The sequence below is a fragment of the Cyprinodon tularosa genome, unplaced genomic scaffold (assembly GCF_016077235.1).
Source record: "Cyprinodon tularosa strain WSP-4 unplaced genomic scaffold, ASM1607723v1 ctg107, whole genome shotgun sequence".
Classification (NCBI taxonomy): domain Eukaryota; kingdom Metazoa; phylum Chordata; class Actinopteri; order Cyprinodontiformes; family Cyprinodontidae; genus Cyprinodon; species Cyprinodon tularosa.
The window spans coordinates 2,151,900-2,170,016 of NW_024037860.1; the positions used below are offsets into that span (position 1 = coordinate 2,151,900).

General features: G+C 37.3%; 1 long non-coding RNA gene across 8 annotated transcripts in view; it reads left to right on the top strand.

Annotated features, from left to right (window-relative positions):
- The window catches only part of LOC119786057, a 106,491-nt gene that overhangs the window by 76,844 nt on the left and 11,530 nt on the right, over window positions 1–18,117 (top strand). For 5 of the 8 annotated variants that reach the window (XR_005281142.1, XR_005281144.1, XR_005281138.1 and 2 more), the window contains 2 exons: window positions 10,080–10,199; window positions 11,386–12,119. This is a non-coding gene — a long non-coding RNA (uncharacterized LOC119786057). Of the gene's footprint in view, window positions 1–10,079; window positions 10,200–11,385; window positions 12,120–18,117 lie in introns of those variants that run through there. The other 3 variants (XR_005281139.1, XR_005281140.1, XR_005281141.1) reach the window with 1 other exon arrangement.

An 18,117-nucleotide genomic window follows, 5' to 3' on the forward strand; every position in this document is an offset into this window, starting at 1 on the left:
GGAGTAGGAGTGGGTTGAAGAGGTGGCGAGTACCCCCAGATTGTGAGTAAACCTCCTGGATTTTGTCACTGAGCCTAGTTTTGGTGATAAGCTCTGAGCTTGAACTGAAATCCCCTCACTTATCCTCAAAATCCAAGATGAAATACTGTCAGATGTTCTGTGATCCAGGGAATTTGGTGGGAGACTGACAAGGGCAAGACCAGAGAAGCATGAGCGACTGAGGGTGAGATGCATGAGAGCGTGTGTCAGAGACGGTGGAAGAAAGGAGAGAGAGGAAGCTGAGAGGGAAGGAGGTTTGATGCAGTGATTGTCACATGACTCGTATTACTTTCTACGTAAAGTAAACAGGGACATCAAAAGAAGAAAGTAATCAATGAACGAACTACACAAAATTTTACAGTAAAAATCAGAAACAGATTCAACAAATGGTTGGATTAAAGTCTTCCTGAAAACAGCTTTTTTTTTTTTTTTTTTTTGGATTGGATTTGATGTAATAACACTGCAAAGGAATCCAGTTCGGAATCCAGTATTTAATGTTTTCTATTTTAAACTGTCCAGAATACCCTTCACCTGCCAATACAATGCTGAACATTTTGAATAAAATCTCAGTGAGGAAGATGCTCAATACCTGATGCAGGTATAACCCAAGATAGTAAGGGTAAATAAGCATTCAAAGCAATTTTTTATTTATTTATTTTTATTCATAACATTATAAGCCCTAGTCTTAGGTATTTATTTACGAAAATGAAGTGTCTCTGCTTTTAGGAGCATATTGTTAATCCCACGCACCATTAATTTTATAAAATAAACGTCAAGTTAGATGGTACAGCATTTCAGTTGTCAATATGACACGTTCAATGGCATAAATCAATCTCAATAGCAGTAATAATATCAGCAGCTAATAAAAATTCAATTTAGAGTTTATCGTTAAGTATTTTTTTTCAATTGAATGCGTTCAACCAATGATCCATTCCCTGAAAACAATTCTAGAGACTAACATAAAAATGTCCACCTTGCTTCTTGTTCTGCTGTTAGTATGTGTTTCACACAGAAAGACTGTTGATGATTCACCACCTCTAAATGTTAAATTAGAGGTAGGAGTCACAGAAATTCACGGAGAGAAAATCATCTGTGTAAGTAATCAGTGGCTTTCTGTGTAAATATCCACACTTTTAAATAATAAATACGACTTAAAACACATTAAATACATCAGAATTGTTAACCTTAGCATTCCAGACAAACTCATCAGTATTTGTACTTAATGAAGATGCCAAGAAAGTAACTTTCTGTACGTAGGTTATTAAGACTTTAAAGGGTGTCAACAAAACCACATTTTGTTACACTGTACTTGGGAACAAATACTATCTGCATGTGTTGTATTGAAATGATCTGAAAATAAAACGTTAAATTTGGAAGGTGGTGTTCGTCCCTCATCTCCGAATAGCTCTAAGGCACAGGCAGGAAATGGAGTTGTGGCATTTTGTTTTGCATCAGTGCTCCTCTTTATTAGAGAGGAACCGAATCGGCATAGAATAATAATTGGAAAATGCAAGCCTTGCTTTCATTATAATTAGCGAGATCACAAAATGCCATAATCCAATTATTTTACTTAAAAGCAGGTTTTCTCTTCCACCCCTCCACTCCGTGGTGTGCGGCAGGATGTGTGGGCCTGAACCCCACATGGACCTCCTGCCACTGAAATGGCAAACTCATGTCTGCCTCTCTCTGTCTCTGCCCTCAGATGTAAACACCAGCATGCTTGAGCGTACTCAAATGGGTGAACATGTACATGAGGGGCATGAAAAAAAGTGCCTCCACATAAACACACATGTGTGCGCACCTCTGCAACATGCAAATAATTGAGTAAGATTTGCTGCTACATTAAGTTTAATGTGTTTGACATGCAGGTGGGAGGGGAGGAGGGGAAAAGCACGACGTGGAGTGGCCAGCACCAGCGTCTTGCCTCAATCAGGCCACCACAGGGATTCTTTTTAGAGCCCCTGATGCAAAGTGAGGGCCGTCAAAGGTAATTAGCGCTGTTGCAAATGGACGCAGGTCATGGCTCTCAGCGGATTGGTCCTTGGATGGGTCAGAAGGGGTCAAACCTCCAGTATGGAATGATATAAACAATCATTCATGGGCCATGAGTCAATCAATCCCTTTTAACACTATCCACTTCCTGGTTGGTTGCTTTTAAAGGTTAAAGGTCAGTGTACAAAAAAAAAAAATTACTTGGCCATTGGGTTTACGAGAAGGGCTGCGCATCCTGATTATATGTTCTGTTCTCCTTCAGTATGGAATCAATACCTAAGTACATTTTTATTTATTCTAACATACGTTCTGAGAGAATTAAGTGATCAATCCTTTATTTTCTTGCATATTAATTACTTGTAAGATGTCTATAAGGGCTCCTCAGTCCTTACCTTTTTCACAAAATACTATAAATTGAAAGAAGGAATTTTGATTACATATAAACATTCTTTTTTTGTATGCCAAAGTGTGTGTCTTTATGCACACTGAATAAAACCACTTCAACATCAACACAAAGTTTGGCAATTAGCTGCCTAGAAAAAAAGAAAGGACTAAAAGACTGAGAGGGGGAGGAAGGAGGGGGGTGGGGGGGTAGATGGAAACCGACGCTTGAGGAATTGAATTACCGGAGCCTTTTCTCATTATCATTTAGCCGTCTTTTATGGCCCACCAGTAAGAGATGATGTTCCCATGACCCCCGCACAACACACAGACATATTATTCAATCCTGCCTCGATGAAATTCCTGCAAATAAAACCTTTGTGCTGGGCAACAGCTAATTATTTGACAGATTGGCCCCCTTCTGGCTCAAGTTACAGTGTAGAGTGGTCATGTTTTAGCACCCCACACCCCCTAAACCCCCACTTCCCCCTCCAACACACCACCAGCTCTCACCCAATTTCCCCCTACCCTAGAGCAGAGAGGGGCCACTTTGAGAAAATCCCACAGGGCCTCATTCTTTTCGGGAGATTATATATTTCGCCCCCTCCACACCCCATTCCCCCTCCTCTCTTCCGAACTATCTATCCATCCGAAATCAGGCGAGCATGTGACTGCATATATATATATATATATATATATATATATATATATATATATATATATATATATATATATATATATATATATATATATATATATATATATATATATATATATATATATATATATGTGTGTGTGTGTGTGTGAGCACGGGTGGTGCCGTTAAGGAGAGGGTGTGTGTGTCAGTGACACCAGACATGTCATAGTTTAATTTAAAAGATGTCTTTAAAGAGAAATATTTAATCTTCCCATGAAAATAAAGTTTTGTGGTGAAAGGAAAGATCTGAAAAAGAAAACACACCAAACAAGGTCAAATATGTGTTTTGTTACTCTGTATTTATGCTGCTTTGAAGAATTACTGCACCTATGAATCTAGTGTAGGTTTTGTAATTCCAAATTAGAGAGTGGCAAACATTAAGGGATTACAGTTTTGGGTGGGCATATGCCTTTAGCTTTGATTCACTCCACTAATAACAAGAGTTTGTCATTAGTGCTCGGACATGGACCACCAAGATAAATGCCAACACATGTTTAAATTATCTGGAGAGTAATGGCATTTTCCTTCAGCCCTGTTCCCTCCCTTGAAGATCCCCCCTGTTGACTTGACGAGGCTGACATTTTCAGTTATCAGCACAGGTTTAATCTGTTGCTTATTTTGTACCCATGAGGATTGTATAATTTGAGACGATAGGAGAGGTTATATAACTGTTACACACAAAAAAGCACATCTTTCATCTATATTTCTTTTTGCTCTTAGGACTGGAGTTATGTAGTTTTAACAGAAGGTCAGAAATTCTGACCTCATTTGTTGGATTAGAGAGGAGGAGCTATATCTTTCTTCACATAGTTCCATTTTGAAATATAAAATAGTCTGATCAGATATCGCTAAAATTTCTCATTGTCACTCATTGTCAAATTGTCACTGTATTGATTCAAGATGTCCTTTAAAACTTTTTAGCTACAAAAGGGTGGGACCCTTTTTGGCTAAAAAGCTTTTTGTGCCAAATGCTCCAAACTATTGGTTGAGTATAAAAAATATTTGTAGGGGGTGTAGGGGTGTAATGACATTACAAATTCCATCAACAATCAAAATACTTTGGTTTGACCAATTTTAGGTGATGCATTGATATCTTTAAGCTCTTTACCATAAATATTTATTGATAACTAAACTCTGCAGTGTCTAAAAACGCCATACTGGCTGATAAAGTTGCACAAAGTTCCTGGGGGTGCACATCACGGACAACCTCACCTGGACTGTAAACACTTCATCTCTAGTGAAGAGGGCACAGAAACACTTGTACTTTCTGCAGAGGATGAGGAGAGCCCGCCTGCCCCCGCCCATCCTCACAACCTTCTACAGAAGCACCATAGAGAGCGTTCTGACCAGCTGTCTCTCTCTGTGGTGTGGAGGCTGCAGAGCTTCTGACTGGAAGAATGTGAGGAGGGTGGTGAGGACAGCGGAAGGAATCATTGGGGCTCCTCTTCCCTCCATTAAGGACATTTCATCACAGCGCTGTGTGTCCCGAGCCCGTAATATCATCAAAGACCCCTCACACCCCCACCATGGACTGTTCTCCCTGCTGCCCTCTGGAAAGAGGTTCCGCAGCATCCGCTGCAGATCCACCAGGTTGTGCAACAGCTTCTTCCCCACTGCCATCAGACTGTTGAACCTTTGATCCACAATCCGAACTCTGCACCTATTGCACATTATCGGGCATCAAATGCTGCTGAACTTTTAACTTTTAGCCCTTTAAATTGTTCATCTCATTGTATTTTTCAATAACGCATTTTTTGCACAAATGCCATTTTGCACTGAACCACTGCAACTTGCACACTGTCTCTTATCCTCTGCACTGTTCACACTTTGACCACTGCTGCACTTTTTGTATTTTTCTATAACTCGTGCCATTTGAAATATCAATGCAACGTTCATAAGCTGTATGTAACGCAATTTCGTTCTGTATGCACCCTGTGCATACAAAATGACAAATAAAGAAGTCTAAGTCTAAGTCTAAAGGATCATGAGTTGGGTCAGTACCCCAACATTGGTATTCATAGTCTAAAGCCGCTTGCCCACTGAAAACCCGGGTTTCTCAAAACCAGGTTGACCCCTAACAATCGGCTTTTGTCTTTTTTCCCATTTGAAAAGCTGGGTCCGACCCAACTGTCCCCCACAACTGCATGTCTGATGACAGCATCACATTGGGTGAGTGAGCATTGATGATGTCGACAGTGCGAAGGAAATCAGGGAGGTAAACAATGAAGAGCAACATGGCCGTAAGCCAGAGCATAGTCAGTATTCTTTATTATTTCACTCTTTTATCTGTCGAAATCCCTCTCTCCAGTGCTACGCCATGCTTATTGAATGTAGAGTTGTTTCGGCTTGTTAGATCAGAAGTGACTGGTGCAATGTGTTGACTTCCATACATTGCATTCAATGGTGTCACGTAATTTAGTGGGCCAACCTGGGTCTGGTGATCCCATAGCATACCGATCAGAGCTGAGGCGATTTTAACTCGGGTCGCTTTCTGAGTTGTATGACCTGGGTAGACAGGCGTCAGTGAGCTGTTCCTACAGCCACTAAATGGCGATTGTTCCCAGGTTTAAACTGTTTTTTCAGCCAATCTGAAAGGGGTATAAAAGAGAACCATGTGAGCATTCAACATCATTTTAGTGATAAAACCATATGTATTTATTAAAAGCTCTCTTGTTTCAACAATTTTTTTAATATGTTATCTGTCTATCCTAAGCAAAACGATATGGCCTACAGAGAAATGAGAAATTCTTAAGGTTTGCAAAAAATGTCTGTTGACAGTTTATAGATGCCATCAGCATTCACAGATACTGAAACAAATCTTGATTGGCTTTAGTAGTGAACCATTTTTAACAACATGGAGGACATACATGAAACAATGACAAGATGCAAGCTTGAAACTACATAGTAACAGCTCACTCAAAAATGATCAGAGCTGAGTTTGTTTCCATTAATAAATGGAGGAATTAAACTGTTCCTAACACACAAAAGACACAGAGCTTACAGAAGAAAAGCTGAGCCAGAAAAAAAATGGAAGTTGAATTGTTTTTCTTCTTCAGTATACCAATTATTAATCATTTTCGGCTTATCTACTGTATGCGCCAGAAATGACAACATTTTTTTTTTGTGTAATTTTTATTTATTTTATCTACCACCTTTTTGGCAAAATAACTAAACTTAACTTTTAACATCAGTGTATTTTCAATTATTAAGAAAATACACATAGGAACAATTGCTTTTAATAAGTGTGCTCTCAAAACAAGCAAAGAGAACTATATCTGTTCAAAAATATTATTAAATCTATTTTGTTATATTTAGATATATAATTTCCTCATTATACAGAAAGTAAATATACTACTCAGAAATATTTATTCAGTTGTTTGTCTCAAAATGTTGAACAAAATCCTGCTTTCTGATTTCTATCATTGTGGCAGCATGTGTTTGCAAAACCATAACACTTTTACCAATCACCAAGAGAAGTAAAACTAGGAAGTTTGAGGTATTTCTGCTGCAAAGCTTTTACAAATCTAAAATGCTGCGTGTTTCTAAATAAGGAACAATTTCATTTAGTGGAACCACTAAAAATGGAAGTTGGATTTTGGTTAAAATCCAACCTTGGAAAGGTTTGATGGCAGTTTCATGAAGAGTTTAAATCTTTGATAGCAGTTTCCCAAGAGAAACATATAGATGACATAATGCCAAAAAAACCTGCACATAAACCCAATCTGGGAACCAGCTGTTATTTGATTCTTTCTTTAGAGTAACTAAAATAATTAAAAGTTTAATTATTCCTCATATTTTACAATTTCCATAGAGCTATAAGTACTGAAATATTTACCAATGATGATTGAAAGACTTTTAAAATCCTAAGAAATTTTCCAGCAGCTGCTTCAGCAATGTGGGGTGGTTCTTTATTTTACCAATTCATCGCACATATTACACCAATGCATTGCAATTTTGTCCCTTCAAACTTCTGTTTGGAACAAATGTATTTCAGTAATTATTTATCAGTTCATTTTCTTTTTAAATTAAGTATTAATGGCGGTAAACTGAGTCAATATCACAATGAATTAAATTGCTTTTGGTATAAAATGCTAAAATAAAATTAAAATACAATAATTTTTGTTTTGATCCCAGCTTGACCTTGAAGGCTCATATAATTAAAGTTGATGATAAAGGTAATAGTGGTCACTTCATCTGTAACTAAAAGTAAACTCAGTGTGATGTCCCAAAATGGATGCCACCACTTTGCACCCATAAAGGACTGATATCAAGCCAAAGTTACAATGGTACCAAAGGAAAGAGACAGCATTCCTTTAAGACAAGTAATGATTAAACACTTAAAGAGGCATTACAGTGTTTTCTAATGATGCTGCCACCTGTGGCCAACACGCAGAACTGCAGCACTCTTCTGCTCATTCTTGTAGCTCAGCCTCATAGTTGACAAAGTTGTTCTTTTTTTTTTTTTACTTTTTTCACATTACCTAGAGTTGCCATTGGTGTCTGAGTTGAGCTGATTGCCTGTCACTTCCGAATATACACAAAATCCATCTTGAATATTTTGCTTCAATAAATTTCTAGGTCGGACCCATTTAACATGGATGTGCTTGACGTCATATAAGCAGAACAGCATAGGAACTTCCGACCAGAAGTAAATTCAGGAAAATAGGCCACAGATCGGTCTGCACATCAAACAATGTTTTAATCATAAAGAGCCAAATAAAAAGCCTATTTTAAAGATATTTTCTTTTAATTTTACAAAATTTCTCTTTAATGTAAGTATGTTGTTGTTCATTCTTGTGTTGCTTGTCGTTGCTCTGCCCTTTAAAATAACCATAGTACTATAAGAAGTTGCTGTTAGCTGGGAAATTATGTGGTCTAACTGCTCTTGGAGATCCTTTGAACGGCTGCTTTGTAGAAATGCTGCTCCTATTCTGCTGCTTCACAATTTTAGTTTAAAAGCTGTATGTCCCAGTAAAACTACGGGTGGTGCCCTTTTGAGTTTCTAGAAAAACACATTCTGAAATCTTTTCATCCAAATTTGAAGTTTTTTCATGTGAAAAAGTGCATGAACTTTCTTAATGAAACACCAAGCGAAGGAGGGGAAATGCCATATTAAGGTTATGGCACTTTTCTTTGTTTCCCAAGCGCACATATATGTTGCTGTATCTAAGAATGTTTTTAAAGGAGGTTTGGAAGTGAGAAAATATATTTAATTTGAGACATCCAGTTCTGTCAAATCTACGGCGCTGCTTTGATTGCATTCCCATTTTCCATAGAAAACTTCAGTCCCTTTGACACTTTCTGGTGTCTCATTTAAAAGACAAAAAATATTATCAAAATTTAACAGTGTATCTGTCTAGAACCTCAATACAGTTTAATACGAGTAACCAACCTGTTATATAACTATTTGATAAAAGCTATTCTATTTCCTTTTATGGCCGTCTTACATAGAAAATATAAGCTATTTTTTTCATTTGACACTCAGGTTTATCTTAATACTATATGAATCGTTTCTCATACAAACACTAAAGCTATGAAAATCCTTTTTTTTTATTTTATTGTATTATAAAGTTGATCCATTTTATCTCTATATACTTATCCTCTTCTAGATACTTTCTTGCTTGGGCTTCTGTTGTAGGCCTGTGATGCTTATATACTGCCTTCGCCTGGCGTGAACCCAAGCGAGAGGAGCTTGGAGTATTCATTGCTCAACCTAGGTGAAGATCACAGAGTCCAGCCTTTTTCGTTCTTCTGCTCCCCAGCGAGTAAACATATGGTCACAGAGCACCTTGAACATGTTTGGGTGACCAGAAACTACTTAGCCTAAGTAGCTGCAACAAAGAGAAAGTGTTACTAAGGGGGAGTTTTGAGGCCGACATGCTAAGGAGACAACAAGGAGAAGGAAAATGGGAAGCTGCCAAAAATACGGAAAAAAAGACATTTGGTTGCAAAAAATTTAAACCCAAATGAAGTTTTCCTGGAGAAGGTCTTGGAACTCCACAGACACTGTTACTCGACTCCCTTCCTTTCTGCTGTTTGCGCTGATATGAACGCCTGTAATCATAAGGCACAATATCATTGCCCTGCTTTTTAAACAGCCAAACCTCGTCTAATCGCTTCCATGTTTCCTCAGTGTTAAGCTCATTAGTAGGTGACCTAAAGGCATGTATGAAAAGAGACACCCCACCTCCCCCCAAAAAACAAAAAAGCTTTGGATAATGGATGCTTGCTGTTTTGTGACTGTAAAAATAAACAGGTCTGCGGTTTTGATAATGAATATGCTGCTAACATCAGACTAAAGTGTGAGTTTATCACAAACTCCCAAACTGTGCTGTGTAGATGCGCTTGCACACTCATATATCCCGCTTGTGCGTAATCACGCCTCTGGTCAAGCCTGTGTGTCATCACACGTGTGTGTATTTATCTTCAGGCTGGCTGAGGTCGAGGAAGCGGTAGGGGAGTGTTAGAGATGTTGAATCGCTATCAGACTTTGTGAATGAAGGCGTTGGGGGGTGTGAGGGGGGGGGGGCAGTGGTGCCTGAACGTCCGGCCCAGGTGGTGACTGGAGGGCCGACTTCATTAGGCCTGAAGAGGAAACAAAGGAAGATGCATCGTAAAAAAGTGCCATCCCTCATCTGCGAGGCCACCGCCTGACACATTAGGAATCTGTATGCTCAATTAACCACTGGCAGGCTCATTTTTCCTCCCTCCCTCTCTCCCCCTGCCCCTCGCTCCTGATCAAACAGAGCAAGCAAGAGAGATCACACTGGACTGAAACAACTTTATCTGCAGCAGGGTTATGAGGAGTGTTCATATTTTGGTTGCATACGATTTACCAACTATATTTTCAGTGTGGAAGCAGAAATCGTCTTTTCCTGCAACTAAGCAAATTTCACTTACTGCAATGAAGTAAAAAAATCTATTTTAATTTCCATACGAATTCCACAACGGCCTCCCTCTTTTGTTACAGGGGGAAGATGGAAATCGGATGCCCGTTAGGAGAAGTATTGCATGCCAACAGCACATCATTGCTGGAGTCCATTTTTAATGGGAGGCGTGTTTCAAGGAACTCTTGTCTCATCCTTCTGTGGTAGGCAATGTATTTAGGATGTCTATATTTCCTGTACTCCAAACACAATACACAAGAGTCATTCATGAAAACTATTCCTGGCAGTTTTTTATTTTTATTAAACTGCTAAAAAAAAAAGTCTTAAAATAAATTTATTTTTTTCCTATTATAAAAATTACACCTGAAAGCGTGAGAAATGTAATTGAGTAGTTTATTATATTTAAAAATAATGTTTTTTTGTAGTTCAGGATGTTCTAGAAACTTTAAATAGTAGACCTTTAATGGTGAGAGGGGAAATGACAGGGATAACCATTTTACTTCTTCCCTCTTTAAAATAGAAAAGACCAAATAGCATGACTTTCAAGTAAGGAAGGCAGATCTATTCCTTTCTCTAAATAAGTTAGGAATTGTCTGCAAGACATTAGTTTCTCTTTATACATTGCCCATATTGTCAAAACGCAGAGCAATAATCCAAACGTTCAAAACTTTAACTACAGGATTGAAGTTCATCCCATGCAAAATTAGAAAAATTGTGTAGTGTAGAAAACAAACAAAATTACAGTCAGTTTGCATAGCTACTTGTTTATTTCTTTTTCTTACATTGGGAACAAAAAACTGGGAACAAAAAAAAATAAATAATCAAAGATGGTTTAGGTCAACCATTGTTTCTTGGACCTTTTCAGTTTTTCTATTATCGGCATTAGTTCCATTATAAAAATAAAAGCTTTCCTTCAATCTTACCAAATTAATAATTTATACCTTCTTATTTAATGAAATCCATATTTTAAGAGAATTTTTGCATGTTTGTAATAAATCTATGATGATGGTGCGAATGTAAACGTGTTCAGGAAGTAGTATGAAATATATTTTCCACAGCGTGTCAGTAGACCTGAGTGGCAATTAGAGAGTTTTCATCTTCCCATGAACCTTCTACGTTAAAGGAAGAAAAAAAAAAGATAAATGGCACCTGGCTTAGCTAGCATGTGTGTGTGTGGTTTGTCACTGTGATACGGATCAGTCTTTGATTAACGAGTTGAGATGAACAGTCTTTAAAATTCACAGAGGTCACGACTTAGGAGGCATCCATATGACACTTCACTACACTTCACGAGACCAGGAGTATTTTTTTTTTCATCTGACCCATTATACATTTCTCCCCCTCTCACCCCCTCTCTTTCTCTCTCTCTCTTCTTGCCTCTCTTTTAAGGTCCATCCGAGGAATGAAAAATGGCGTGCAGCTGGCTGAGTACTTCCTTCCCCTTGTTGGGGTCAGCAGTTCACCATGCTGATAGAGACCCTCACACCTTCTTTATTAGGAGCTCCCCTGCACTCAGACAAGTTGTTATTCTGCATCGCTGGACAGACATCAGCGCTACCTTTGTCTAGGTTATCTCTTATTACATGACTTCATCTCTAGATTGAGCAAACCTTTGCAGCATCTATCTTTTAAATGAATAAGAGGGGATGCTTCAGTGTTAACCTTAGCTGCATCAGCAAACTTCTTAAGATTTTATTTTGGACATAAACTCTTGCTTAAATAGAAATAAGAAAAGTAAAATTTCTATGTGTGAATATTAGAAATATAAAAACATTTGTTTTATTTATTTATTTTTTTTTACTTATTCTTTGTCTTTCACATTAGGGGGAACATAGTACCAATTTACTTTTCAGAAAGGCTTTAAAGGGATAAGATCAGCACCTATGAATTACTGAACAACTAAACCTATTACTTATTTATTTAGCTAAAATTCCCATTTAGAACATGCTTTACAACTAGGATCTGAACATATTCTCGTTGTCTGTTTGTGAAATTGTGTGAGGAAGAATACAGGAGAGAGGTAAAAAGTTGAAACACCTGTAGTAAGTCAGCACGCTGCCAAAAAGTGTATCTGTAGAACTATGGAAATTAAATGCATTTGCAATAAATTGCAAAGAAAGAAACTATCTTTAAATCATAGGGGCACTCCATTTTGGTGGTATTACATTTAACAAGAGTTAGTAACAACATTTCTGACACCAGTCCTTTAGGTTGCATTAATGTGTTTAACGTGGGTTTGCAATCATACAGAAGGGAAGAGAGCACCAGATTTATGCATGCAAGAAGAATTTGGCACTTTTTACACACAGAGGTTACAGTAAAGTCCTGCAAATATTGACTCTAGACAAGCAAGCTCTCAAGGACATTAAAATGAAATCGCAATCGCCTAAAATAATTGCAATTTTCATTTTGGGCAAAACCATTTAGGCCTGTGCAGAACTATGTTCAAACTACGTTTATCTCAGCTAACCTATGCTCTGTCCTTTTAATTAAAACTGCTTCTGTCCTATATATATATATATTAATATATATATATATATATATATATATATATATATATATATATATATATATATATATATATATATATATATATATATATATATATATATATATATATATATATATATATATATATATATATATATATATATATATATATACAGAGAGAGAGAGATTCATACCTCAGGTCATGTAACATTGTCTTAAGTAAAATAAGTTCCTTAGTAAATCGTTTTTGAAAAATCTGGATGCTGTGATTGTTTATCTCACTGTGGGGGTGAGGAGTCGGTTGCTTGTCTCACAATGCAGCCTTCATCCATTTTAATGCACATAGTCACAAGATGTGGTCAGTTTCCATTGTTTCTTATGAAAAACCTATAATGAAGAGTTTGTGAGGTTTTATTTATGAAATTGTTTTCTAAAATTTTCTAAAACTCTCATGTTCTGCCATTCACTGTCCTCTTATTCACATGTTGGTCTTTGATAAAAACAACATTGCAAATACTTTCCAGTGTCCTTTCACAAATAATTCCATTCTTAATCCATAGAGTTTACCACAAGATGTAGCAATGTGTTTGTCGACATTTTGAGTATTTACTGAAAAATCTTTTTGTAAGGACCGGTATTGTCAATTTCACTGAAAAAAGTTATTAGTTATAGTTACTAGTAAATTCTCCAAAAAAGTAAAAGAGTTATTAACTGCACAATCAAAGAAACTAGCGCAAATATACAGTTACTTTTTAGAATCTAAAATGTAAACGAATTTGGGTGACTTTGCTATTATTGCAACTTTAAAAGGTTTTATACGAATTAATGAAATAATTAAAAGCGACATTTACGTATACAAATCTGAAGCATTTTGGTGTGTTTGAAGGGACAAGTGAGTGTGATATACTGTATCTATGTAAATATGATTAAAGAACAACAAAGCAAATTATTGCAGTTCTAGCTCAAGCTTCCAGGCCTCTGGTAGAGGACCCGAGCTTGGAGGAATAAAGGGAGACCACCCGTGGCGGTGTAACTCTGTTCTCAGTTTGCATATATACAGAAAAAAAGCATTAAAAGTGTATAACACCTGTATTTCCATGTGAAATAAGTATGCAAGTGTATTTTGTATGACATTGACAAGGCAAAGAGCAGCATGTGTTAATGAAGGCAGTCTGTATTGCTGGTGATGGGATGATGTGAGGAGAATCAGAGCTGCACATAACCGATGAAGCTGAAGTCTAAGTTCCCTCTCATAATGAGCAAATCACAGGAACATTTAGGCTCTGAATGCTTTATGAATACTGTCACTGATTGAGCAGTTCCGCTCCATCTTCTCGTCTCTTAGTCTGGTTTGATGTCAAAACCAGACTAAGAGATATTGCCATAGGAAAAGTCCCTTTGATTGATCGAATTGTAGTAAAGTGCCACATCCGATTGCAGGTAGCGTAAAAGCTCTACCAATATGTCAAAAGTAATTAGTTTGATTACTTTTACAGTGAAAATCTAGCACACTTACTAAAACAATTTTTATGTTACACCGCTACTATAAACACTGGAGACATCATTGATGAGAGGACTTGGCTCGCATGCTACCCTCTGATTTGATCTAAATGTATTTTGTTAGGTTGAGTACAAGATTCTGTACAGGCTAGCCATGTTCATCCAAACCAAAGTGGCTCATCCATTAGTCCTCAAAAGCAACATGAGAGGGCATCCATGAAATTGTCTAAAATGCCTTGGTGTACTAAAGCAGCATGATTTCATTCAACTGATTTCACTCTGACTTTACTCAGTTTACCACTTCATGGACAACTTGTTGTCATGTTTCAGTTCCCTCCACTTTATTATAATACTATTCGCAGTTCACTGGAACATTTAGTAATGAGGAAAGTATGAGGTATTGCACAGTTGGCATTCCGCAATGGAACTGACTGATCAGTATAGATAATCTGCTGCATTAGGGTTCATTATAATATAGTTGCACAAAGTTTTTAGTTCCCTGAGGTTGTAAAAATGGTACATCATTAGCTTGAGTAATGTTCAGCAGCTTGAAGTGCATAACATAGTCTCACACAAACTTATACTGTGATAATGCTACTGATGTTTGCTAGTTCCATACAGAACAAACACAAAAGCACCACTTCACTATTATTGTTAGTTTAAGATAAATGATAAAAACTTTAGACATCTACACATAATTTAACTGGACCTTTAAACCATTCATACACTTTTAAATCTAAAATAACACAGTTAGCTTTTTAAATATATACTACCTACACTGCAAAAAATGGAAATCTGTATGAGTTATTTTTGCTTAAATTGAGTGAATTTTGTCTTGAATTGAGGTGATAAGTAAGACACTTTGCCAATGGAACAAGACAATTTACATTTAAAATAAGAAAAAAAATTGCTTTGTTTTATTTCAAGCGAATATTATCTAATTGTCTTATTTTAGGAGTAGAAATACTGATTCCATTGGCAAATCGTCTTATTTACCTACTAAAATTAAGGGTAAATACACTTATTTTAAGACATTTTGTACTTATTTCTAGATGGTTTTTGCAGTGTACTGCATACAACTTTTATAAGTATTTCAAAAAGAAAGTACCTAATTAATTTCATTAACCAGTCGGCAGGGAATGAAGGGCAATGACATGTTTACTTGGATTTGTTTTGGCCTATTTACCACAATAAACTTTAATAAACATTGTATTACTTTTAACTTTGAAAAAAGTCATTGTGCGTTTAGTTATGTATTGATTTGCTTGCCTTAATGGAAGCCATTTTGAACTTTATAGTCAATGAAAGCTGAAACTCATACATAATCATGGCCTATTGTTTGCTAAAATAAGACTCAAGCTAATTTTTGGAAGTATATATTTCTTCCAAATTACTCTGCATGTTTCAGAATTATATTAAATGCATTTAAAATGGACTATGTGTAGGAAGGTAGAGTGTTGACATCAAAGTGAGACCTTGCAACCTTTTTGCCAACAATGGATAATAGTTATCCAAAAACATGAAATTATGAGATAATTTTTCTTACATACTTTTTGATATCTCCTGCATTGACTGTGTAGAGAAGAATAAATTGACAACAGAGGTCTAAGTGGTCAAATTATAAGTGCACTCAAAAAGGGGTGCTAATCATAATGCTGAGCTGGCCTTGTCGAGCAACTAATTACCTCCATTATGAAGATGTAGAGGCCTGTTTAGAAGTGTGTAGGTGTGTGTCTATGTGCAGACCAGCCTGCTCCGATTAAGAGGAGGATTAGCCGTCCATCCTGAGGAAAGGAGGCAACTCGAGGGTACGAGGATAGGAGAAGGGGGAGGGAAGAGTCGGTGGATGTAGGAAGGAGGAGGGCGTCCCCCTCCTGGAGACAAGCCCTGACCTTCTCATTTCATCCTCATTAGTATCTCATGTCAACAGAGCAGCCACTCCTTAATCATCTGCTATCATCCCAGACCTGCACACACACACACATACACACACAGAAACACAGACAAACAGAAAGTTGCTCATACAGTTACTTTTTAAATGCAGGAACTGAAACGTCCCACATGTTAGTTATAGAGTGTCAAACATGTATATGCTTTCAATCAGAATGTGCAATCACCTTCTGTCAAAACTAGCTTTGTATCTTGTTTTTCATTCCGTCACAGAGAAACACATGCATTAGCTTTGCATTACACTAAGGGACGTGCCAGCGGACAGTGGCCCGACAGCATGGCACAGAGCGGGCCTGTCTGTCTGCATCAGCCCCATTGCCACGGAGGCCCCAGCAGGGGTCGAGGGGGGCGAGAGCTCAGGGTGCCAGCACAAATGAGCTCCATTCATTTCCACACTTCAGCATATGGTGGCCCTTTGTCCTCGGCCGCAGAGGCAGAAATGACGCAATTTGTTGGCATGTTTTGTCATTTTCACAAACTGTCCAACCCACAAAGGCCCCGGCCAGCAGAAGACAAGCAAGGGCAGCTTGTTGTTTTACAAGATACACACACATGTTGTTGGTGTGTGACCTGCTCTTAATTCAAAGATGAAAACAACACCCACAGAAGATGATAAAGACATATGTAGTGATTTGAAAACATATATTTTACAGGGAATTAATAAAGAGAGAAGGAAACATGAAGATTAACCAGTTTAAAGCTTCTGTATTTGTGTCAATCCTTGTTTTCCATGCCCCAACAATAGCTTATCCTTATTTATAGAATAAGGCATAATCTGATCTAAGACATGATAGCCTCAATGTTTGCTTTATAGTAAGCAGCTGAGCTTCAACAAAACTACTCGTGTACTAAAATGACCAAAACCATATTCAGCAATGAAATTAAAACTGACATAAAAGAAATAAACAGTGAAACCTCAGGTCTATGAGTAAGAGTGAACCTGGCAGCTCCACTGTGGCCTGTTCCTGGTTTCACTATGCCAGTCATGAAGCTGCTGTCAGACAAGAGGGGAAGGAGCCTTGTTCAACTTCCTTAAAAAAAAAAAGTGAACTTTTGACATGAGGTGCACAATATATGGGGCATGCAGCAGCAGTAGAAAAGAAGGAAGTGTCTAGACATGATTACATTTAGCTCAGACAGGGGAAAACATATGATCACAGTTGTGACCAAAAATGATAGCAGTGGATCTGAAGGACAGGGTCAAATGTCACTGAACCTATACCACTCTAATGTTTGTGGGTAAGTTTATGTATTCAAAGCATTCACGTTCATTCAACATCACAGCTTTTCATGCTATCTGATTGTATTTATACACAACAAACCAACATACTGTAGTTCTTATTTAGCTTTTGGATTCAACTTTTGCTCTTAATAAAGTGGATCACAGAATCTCACTAACTTGTTTGGAAGGATAGGTGGACATCAGAGCCAAATATGGTTAGATCATACTTACAAGAGAAAACCTTCTAACATAAGTTGGGGGGGGTGTTGTATTCCTTCCTGCACTGATCTTTGTCATGGTGTTCTGCAAGGATCAAGTGAAGGCTACCCTCTCATCTTATTTTATAAGTTCTTACTTGGCTCCATACTGAGGAAGTCTGGGCTGTCAGACCACTTCTACTCTGACAGCAGTCCTTCAAAAGGGAGCTGTAATCTGTGCAAATTGATAAAACCATCATCATAAAAGCCCTGGACAGCTTCATCCTTTCAAAGTAGCAGTAAGAAATCTTTTCCAAACTAGGAAGGCTGTTGAGCACTGTTTTTGGACCAAGGTGTGTAACAAGCTACATCTTCCAAACCCCACCCTTTTTTAGTTGTTGCCTCAAACATATATATTTACAGAGGATGAATATACAGTAAAACTGCATAAACTATCGGAGGAACATGTCTTGCGAAGAAGTAACTCGTAACTGTATGATGCTATTAGTATGAAAACTTGTATGTAAACTAGAACTGGAAAACAACCAGAGATGGTGGATGATGATGATGTTACACCAAAAAAAACACCTTTGATTTTTCATACTAGTATTTTTTATTTCTTTCTAGCTAAGCTGATGAATCATGCTCATCACTCCTTTAAGGTTAATCAAACTGTATTAAGAACATTTGATGATTTCCAATATTTTTTTCTTTAAAACAGTGTTACAAACTTACATAATTAGATTTGCTCTTTCATTATGC